The following is an 8679-nucleotide window of genomic DNA, read 5'->3' as shown; positions in this document are numbered from 1 at the left end:
CGTTCAGGGGTAAGTCAATGTCATTTCTTTGTCATTCCATGAGCAGGGATTATGCAGGAGAAAGTTTTTGTTGTCTGTTGTATCTGCTGCTGTGCCTTTTTTTTTTTTTTTTTTAAAGGAAGGAGAGCAATTTTCTAGCCATTGAATGGTAATGGTTTTCCAGAAAGGCCTCAAGCGTTTGTAGGAATCTGACGACAAATACTGTTTTAATATTGTGGGGGAATTTTAAGAGGAGGGGGACATTCTTATGTTGCTATACACAAACAATAATAGTGATAATAGAGGGTTCCTTTTAATGACAGAGGATTTTCTCCCCTTTTCTCGCAGCCCCTGGTGATGAAGATGCTGCAAGTCTGTGATTACACTTGCAGATGGACGGTGGGTGCTAGTGGCGGAAAAGGCGTCTTCGGAATTGTGGCTCTGTTTGATATCTCCATTAGCTGCAGTTTTCTTCTGCCTGAAAGCTCGGGCTGGTTGAGCATAGGGAGGAGAAAACCAAAACCGATGCCTAGCCCCACTAACTCCCTTTGGCCTCTGAGCTCAGAAATTCACTGATACTTCTGAGTTTCCAGGTGAATCTAGGAAAGTCTGAAACAAAGTTTTCTAGGTGTTGAGGCCGAACCGGTCCTTTTTCGTCTGCTTCTGGCTCTGCGTGGATGTTGTTAATATCGAAAAGGCCAAGTTAGAAGAGCTGGCGGGGGACTGCCCTGAACTTTTGGATGGACAGACAGACATTTTGCGCCAGGGTCGGGGGAGAGTTGGCGTTTGTTAGTGTTCTTCCCACCCTCAGCTAGCCTCTTAGGAAAAGAAAAACGAAGCTCCCGGAGCCCTCCCTGCCGGGGGAGCGTTCTCTCGGAGCCCTAAGCCCTGGTGCCTGGATTCGAAGGTGGGGAGTAGGGTCGCGGGGCGAACCCAGCGGGGTGTCGGAGCCTGGGCTTAACCCACCTAGCCTCAGTAGTCCAGGCGCGGGGAGTGGGCGAGCTTGGGGGAGGGGAGGGGCGGAGGAGACCCCACCCCAAGAAGCTTTGGCACCTGCTCTGGGGCAGCGGGTCTGGACAGGCAGCGGCAGCCCGAATCCAGACCTCCGCAGAGCAAAGCTTCTAGCGCGTCCGCCTGGCTAGTTTTAAAGAAGGCTTGGGACTAGGTCGGCCGACCTTGATCGCCTCCCTCCACTCCCTCAGAGAGGGGACTGCTGGAGTTTTGTGTCCACACACACACACACACACACACACACACACACACACACACACACACGTTTCTGTCCTCCTTCCTCCCTGCCCTCTCTGGGTTCCCCGGCCCCCTCTCAGGAGGAGTTTGCCCGGGCTGTGTGCCCGGGCCTCTGAACTGGACCCGAGATGACTGTCGCCAGGGCTGGGTGGCGGGACTGCAGTCCCTGCCAGGGGATTTCCTTCGAATTCGGTGCTCACGACAGACTCTCCTCTGGGGGCCCCCCTTCCGGTTCTGCTTTAGAGGCTGCTACCACTCGGGAAGCTGGTGGGAGAAATAATTTGACTCTTGGAGGAAATTTAAAAAGTGAAGGGGAATTTGAGGATTCAAAGCTCCGAAGATCAGAAGGCTGATTTATTTATTTATTTAGTGGGAGGAGGGTGGGCGCGGGGAGCCGGAAGCCTGACTCTCACAACTACGTAGGCTTTTTTTTCCCCCTGAAAGAACGTTGAGCTTTAAGAAAGCAACTTGTTAATCTGAAAACCACGACGAATTTTCTCCTCACAGGCCTTCAGTTCCTGTCCCATGATTTCTCTCCCCCCACAGCCCCGAAGTCTTGGTTTTAAACCGTGTGGAGCTGCGGTCGCATTTTCTTTTTACAGTGGGTTTCCAAAAGTACCATCCAAGTATACTTAAAGTTTTCCTCTCCTCCAGTTGTCACCCCACAAAAGAATAACTGGCTTGAGGTCCTTTTGTTCAGATCAACTTGTGCGTGAAATCTTTTTGTTGTCCTTTCAAAGGAAGGCAAAAGTTGCAGTTGATTTTAAAAAGGACGAATTTAACTCTCTGAAAGTGGAGCTGTTTTCAAGTTGCTCTGAGACGCTAAGCACGGGCGTCGCTTTTATTTATTACCTTCTTAAAACGATCATTTATTTGCTCTGGACATAACAATTTTTGATTGAGGATTCAATATTGTTTAGACATTAATACAGATACCTAGCACTTCCCCTCTCTATGAAAATGGGGGGTTTAAAATTTTTTTCGTGTAATTTCAATCGTCTAGCTACAGTTGATTTTTTTCTTTAAAGTACAGAGTATTAAAAAAAAAGAGTTGATCAGATTTTAAACTTGAAAATATTATTTCCGATTTCAAAGATAATATTTCTGTTGGAAAACTAAAACCCAACCCAGGGGTATAAAATATTTATGCGAATCAGACCATTTCTTTTTTTAAAAAAATCGCATGATATATATATATTTTAGATTCCTGGGATATCAGCTTCCAAGGATATTAAATAACCAAGGAGTCCGAGCTGATTTTTCAAGGTGATACAATCAAAAGTATAACAGAAAACACACTCGGATTATTTTAGGAGCATTTAATCTTTGGAAAATCGCTTCGATGCCACTTTTGAGAAATTCTGAATTGTTTCGCTTCCAAATGTGTAAAGAAAAGGCAACTCTGGCCAACCGTAGGGTTCAGGGGCGGCCGTGGTCGTTCGAGGAGCGGGCCACGGTCCCCGCGGGCCACTTCATCCAGCGCCGCGCCGGGCCTGGCCGGGCACAGGTGGTTTGGCTGCTTCTAAAGATGCCGGGCTCCGAGGGCGTCCTGCCGCCGGGGTTGGGAGAGCGATGCCCGCGGCGCTCCTGACTCCGGGGAGACTGTTGGCCTCGAGGAAGCGGTGTTTGCACCGACCGGCCGGCTCGGCGCGGAGACCGGCGTCGAGGCCGCGGGCGCGGGAGGCTGCGAGCGGCTCCCCTGTCGCACCGTGCCCTCCAGCTGCCCGGGTCCTGCCCTCCCGGCCCCGCGGAGCTCGGAGGCCCCGGGGCCCGCGCCGAGCCGCTTCTCCGGGAGGGGCTGCGCGGCCCCGCGGCTCAGGAGGCGGAGGGAGCCGGCCAGGATTGATGTCTAAATCAATGCCGTTTCTAGGCGCTTCTCTCTACTTCTCTTCGTCTTTCTCAAAGGCAGATCGCCTCCCGAGGGTGGATTTCTTCTCCCCTCGCGAAGTCGGGGAGAGGAGAGCGTCCGCACTTAACTGAAACCTCAGCGCCACGCGAGGTCCCTGAGAGGTGGGGGGGATCTAGCAATAAGCACCCACATGGAGGGAAACTGCGGGCCTGGGAGCCGCTCGTCCCTCCTCATCCTCCTTTTTTCCTCAGGCTGCTCCCCCCTCCCGCATTGATTCCTACACCTGAGCTCCTGCTTCCTTCGCCCATCCTGAATGGCGCCCCGGCTCGGGCCGCTCTCCCAGCGGTGGCACGTGGCGAGGCCTGCCCCCGACCGCCCTTCTATATCCCAACTGGACCCCCAATTTGACGGGATCCGGAAGGGAAGACCCCTAGTCTCCGACGCCAAACCCGGCCCTGCTCAGGCCGGCCTGGCTACTTCCGATTTAATTATTCACTGGTGAATTAGACAGCTGCAATTGTGAAAAATCAGCGGCCACTATTGATTCCCGGAACGAGTAGGGGGTGGGGAGGCCGCGGGGCGCAGAGCGAGGGCGGGGAGTCGGCTCCGGCCCTCGGGTGCCCTCGACCGGGGTCCTCGCCGGGCCCCCCGGCCCCCCGCCGAGCACGCGGCTTCGTAGGGCCTCCAAGCCTCGGGCTCCTCTCCTCGCGCGAAGCCCGCCGGGGCCCGCCTGTGTGTGCGCGGGGCCGACAGGCCTGGTCCACCCCCCTCAGGCCTGCGCTGGCCTCCTGCGGAGGAGAAGGAGGAGAACTGAAGACAAAGGGCAGGACCAGGGGAGGGACGCTCCCTCAGGGCTCGCGGGGGACGGCCTTGGGGGCGGCGGGCGCCTCAGGCTCGGCGCGGGTCTCAGACTCGGCGCGGGTCTCAGGATCGGCGCGGCTCCCGGGCCGGCCCCGCGTCTCGCAGGCGGAAGGGCGCACCGGCGGCGCTTCCGGTCCCCGCACGCCCGGCTGGGGGGCCTCGTGCGGCAGCCGCCGCCGCCCGGCTCCAGGATGCCCCGGAACACCGGCTCCCCGCAGAGGCCGCCCTCCTCGTGGGCAGGGCGGGCCACGTTCGGCGGATAGTGGAGACTTCGCGCCGCCGCCGCCAGAGCAACAAGTCCAGGCGGGCTCGAGGCGGCGGCACCCCGAGGGCAGGCAGTGGATGCCATTTCCCTCTCCTTTGTACCAAACTGGTGAGAGATGTGTGTCCTGAGGAGGAGTGTCTGTGTGTCCTCAGAACCAGGAGTTGACACAACTGTGTGGAGAATACATGCTAAAGAAGCCGTTCTGGTTCTAACTGACTCAAAAAGGTAGAAAGATTTGGTGTATATACATAGCGTATGAGAATCACCCCCTCTCCCCGCCTCGCCCTTGTGTCTATATCAGAAAAGCACTGGCAGCCAGAGAGTAGTCCTTTGACGTATACATTTTATGTCCGCTTCGTTGGGCGTCTTAAAACCATGTGGTTTTCCATTACAATTTGAAATTATTTTCTTATACGACATTTTATAAGAATCAAATTATACAAGAAATATGTAGGCTATGTAGAGCAAAAGTATTACAGGTGTAAAACTCCTCATTCCCGATGTCTCACTTTTCTATTTCCTTCTAAAACGGCCCTTAAATATTTTACTGTCTTCCTTTGTTGGAGGAATGTGTGCTTCAGACTTTCTCCTGGATATAGTTGAGCACTGGCTCCCTGGAGATCAGATATAGAGTCAAAAAGGGCCCTCTCACTGCATTGCCTGCTTCATAATCCATGGGCTGAGTATAGGTCACTGAACACAAAATGATCTTTCCTCTCTTGCTTACTGAGATGGTTTAATGGATTTTGTAATGGTTTTCCAACTATCAGACTGGGGAAACCTGGTTTGTGGGCATTGTTTTCACATCAACCAAATGCAGTGCATTTGTCAAATTCTTTACCTTATCAATATAAATCGGTGACAAGATAATGGAATTTTCTGGGATAATTTTGAAATATCATGTTTTGAAACACCAGGTTTCAAACATGCTTGGTAATTTTAAATGTGGAAAATCCTTAAAATTTTCCATTAAGTTGATCCTGGGCTTGGTGAAAGTTCTGGAAATCCTTTCAATAATATTCTATATATATCTGCTACAAAACTATGATGTTTGATCTGGTTGCAGTTTTTAGTAGGTCTCTCCCTTCCCACTTTTTTTTTTTTTAAGTAGGAGACTTTGTCGGGGAGGGAGTGAATTAGGGTGAATTTCAACCTCCAGTAAAATAGAGGTGGGGTGAGTGGAAATATTTTTAGGAATTCACAAACCAACTAAGGTTACCTAGATTCATATGATTAAGGCAAGGATTTTGTCTTTTGGGAGGACAGAGTTTTTGCCTTTTGCCTCTGCAGTTTTTGCCTTTGCTGTTCCCAGTGACGAACTATGTTCATCCCCAGTGAACTTGGCTAATATCAGCTCATATCTGAAGCTTCAGTTGCCATTTTTATACTTCTTTTTTGAAGCTATTTGCATATCTGATTTTCTTTGGAATTTTTTTTACTTTCTTTTTTTCTCATACTTTAGTTTTTCTCCCTGTTATTCTAAACTTCTCTTTTTAGAGTTATTACTTAATTAAATTACTCATTACTTAAGTGATACCACTCATAGTGGTAACTAACGCTATGAGATACTTGGGGGAATGATGACTAACCCTAGTTTAGTTAAATTTTTTTTTTTTACTTGACTCTTTCATCAAGAAGAACTTGCCTTTGTCAAATATTGTAATTTAGATATTGGGACATAAATGGGGATAACTTTGTAATGATTAGCTTCATATTCCAAAAGCTTTAAGGCTTCTCCTTTTCAAAAATGAATTTTCTTTTAGTTCTAATTCCAAGTGACGTAATTCAGTGAGTGGGTTCTGGGTTTTTTGGTTCCTATCTGTAACTAATTTACAGACCAAGAAAGACAGAAGGAACGGAAAACAGAATGAGAGAACAGAAACTGTCATGATTTAAAGTGATTCATGAGACCAGAATTGCTTCAGAGTTATGTCATTTTTGGAAAGTGTTACAAATTTTTGATTAAGGGATTTCTTCTGAAGGGAATTTTAAGTTTTATGTGGAAAAATTTCTTGTTTAAGTCCTGTTTTTTCAAAGGGGAACCATAGCAATATTTACTATATCATCAAAGTGTCCTGGCTGGAGAGATGTGGGAAGTTTCAAGGGTCATGTTTAACATCAGGTTTGTTACACAATATAAGCAAACAGTAGCAACCCTGGATATTTTGTATTCTTGATATTCTGAAAAAAAATTGGGTGTCAATCAAATGAACATATAAGGTCACTTACCTTGTAAATGAACCTTCTGGATGTACCCATTTTAAAAGTGAATAATCCCTTGGAAACCAATTATTTATAATTATATATACATATATATGCTTAAAATATAGATTTCTGTAAGTTGGGGTTGCTTACAGTAGTGAGTAGTTAGGGTGGGGTGGGTGGGGTGAAGCAGGCAGTGGAAGAAGTTACATCTATAGGAGTTTATCCATAACGGGGTAAAATTTATCCCCATGGTTTATTCTCCCCTTTATGACACTTCAAATCCTACCAACCTTTAATACTGTGTTTGTAAACTTTCTGGGTGATATCCACAGTAGGAAATGGATTTTACATTGCAACCCTAGTACATATATATGCACATTTCAGGAAGCAGAGACATCTTTTAAAGTGCCCTTTTGTAGCCAAACTTGTATTTGAAATTAATTACTAAATTTTAGAACCTTGTCTGATTGTTCTGAGAGGTGTCATTTTCTTCTCTGTATACCATGTGTTTTTCTTGCTGCTCATTCAGTACATATCATCTAAAGCTTGGTATTGTTACTTGTGTATGAAGTTCATTGGCTGTTTTAGATAGTGAGCACTTGAGGATGCCTTCCTGGAGGTGAGTCTCTAGTGGTATGCTACAGGGCCCTTGACCCTATCTTGTTCAATATTTTTTTTGAAGTCTTTACTGAAGGTTAGAAGGTCTACTCATCAAATTTTTAGGTGACACAGAGCTAGCAGTCATAGCTAATATATTGAAAGAGAAAATCAAGATTCAAAATGAAACATGAATGTTGGAAAGAAAACCAACATGATTTAATCGAACAAAGACCAGTATGAAAGCCCTTTATTGAGGCTGAAAATATAAATCAAAGGAGGTTCCTGGATTGTCACAACAATGCATGTGCAAAAATGGAGGTATTAGTGTACTCTAAATGCAAAATGATACAAAAGTATTATGTTGCATAAAAAGCTAATGTAATTTTAGGCTAAACTACTAGAAATGTGGCATATAGCTTACAAAGAAGGTAACAGGTTCCCTGTATTCTGGGCTGGAGGCTTATCTAGCTCTAGCTACCTCATTTTAATATAGCTATTGATAAGCTAAAGATTACCGTGGGCTCTCAGGGTGTGAGGGAAGAGGAAACCATGCTTTATGTGGAAGAGTTAGAGCACATGTTTAAGCTGGGGAAGAGGCAAATGGTGTGGTACATGATTGCCACTTCAAATATTTGCCTAGCTGTCATGTGGCAGAGGGGGTAGAGTATTTTTTCCTGATCCTCAGGGCAGAGTTAGGACCAAAGGGTAAAAGTGACAGGGGAGTTGACTTTGATTCTAATAATTAAGGTTGTCCAAGAGTACAGCAAGTTACCACATGAAAAGTGCGTTCTTCATCCACAGGAGTATTCTGCACAGGCTGAGTGAACATCTGGCAGGATGCTATTAATAGGGAACAGCTGAATTAGGCAGCAGGTTGAAATAAGTGATCTTTCTGGTTGAATTCCAGAATTTTCTGAATTAATTATTTAAAAATATTGTGCAAGTGATTTTATATAGATGATTTTAAGAGATAGATTAATGTTAATACGCTTGTAGGAACTTTAAATGTACATGGTAGAGCATTTTCTGTCTCAAAGTGCTGTAAAACCAATCCCTTATTTATGAAAAACACAACTTCATTATTTCTTGTCTGCATTTTTAAAGTCCAAAAAAAGCTCCGAAAATCAAAAGTTTTTCTAATCTCATGTTGAAATAGCCTTAACTGAACTGATGAGAGACTATTTCAGTCTTTATCCCACTTAGAATGAACATTTGTACATACCTCTGCAGAAATATTATTGTGTTTAATTACAAGGTGCTTTCCCAGACCCTGTTGGGGGTATGTAGTATGTGATTTTTTGCTGCTAACACGTTTCAAATATCTGAAAAATTCTCAATTCTAAACCATCTATCTCCAAAGGATTTGGTTAAAGGATTGTTATTATTATCCATACTTACCTTATAATTAGATAGTTCTTGTTTTTTCAGAGTAACTTGAATCCATTGGCCAGAAATCTAGACGATAAGCTACATTACGAACCTGTGCTAGAATGATTCTCAAGAACTATAACTGAGTCCCTAAACCTTGTCACAGAAGGAATTTGCTTTATAAGCCAAATTTATACTAGATAATGAAACGATAAGTTGCTCTGCTGTTTCCATATTTATTTTATGAAGAGGTTAGTGGCAAAAATGATCAATGTCAAAGGTCTTCTCCCAAGCATATCTGACA

Source organism: Globicephala melas, chromosome 13, assembly GCF_963455315.2.
Source record: "Globicephala melas chromosome 13, mGloMel1.2, whole genome shotgun sequence".
Taxonomy (NCBI): Eukaryota; Metazoa; Chordata; class Mammalia; order Artiodactyla; family Delphinidae; genus Globicephala; species Globicephala melas.
This window is presented reverse-complemented; position numbering follows the sequence as displayed.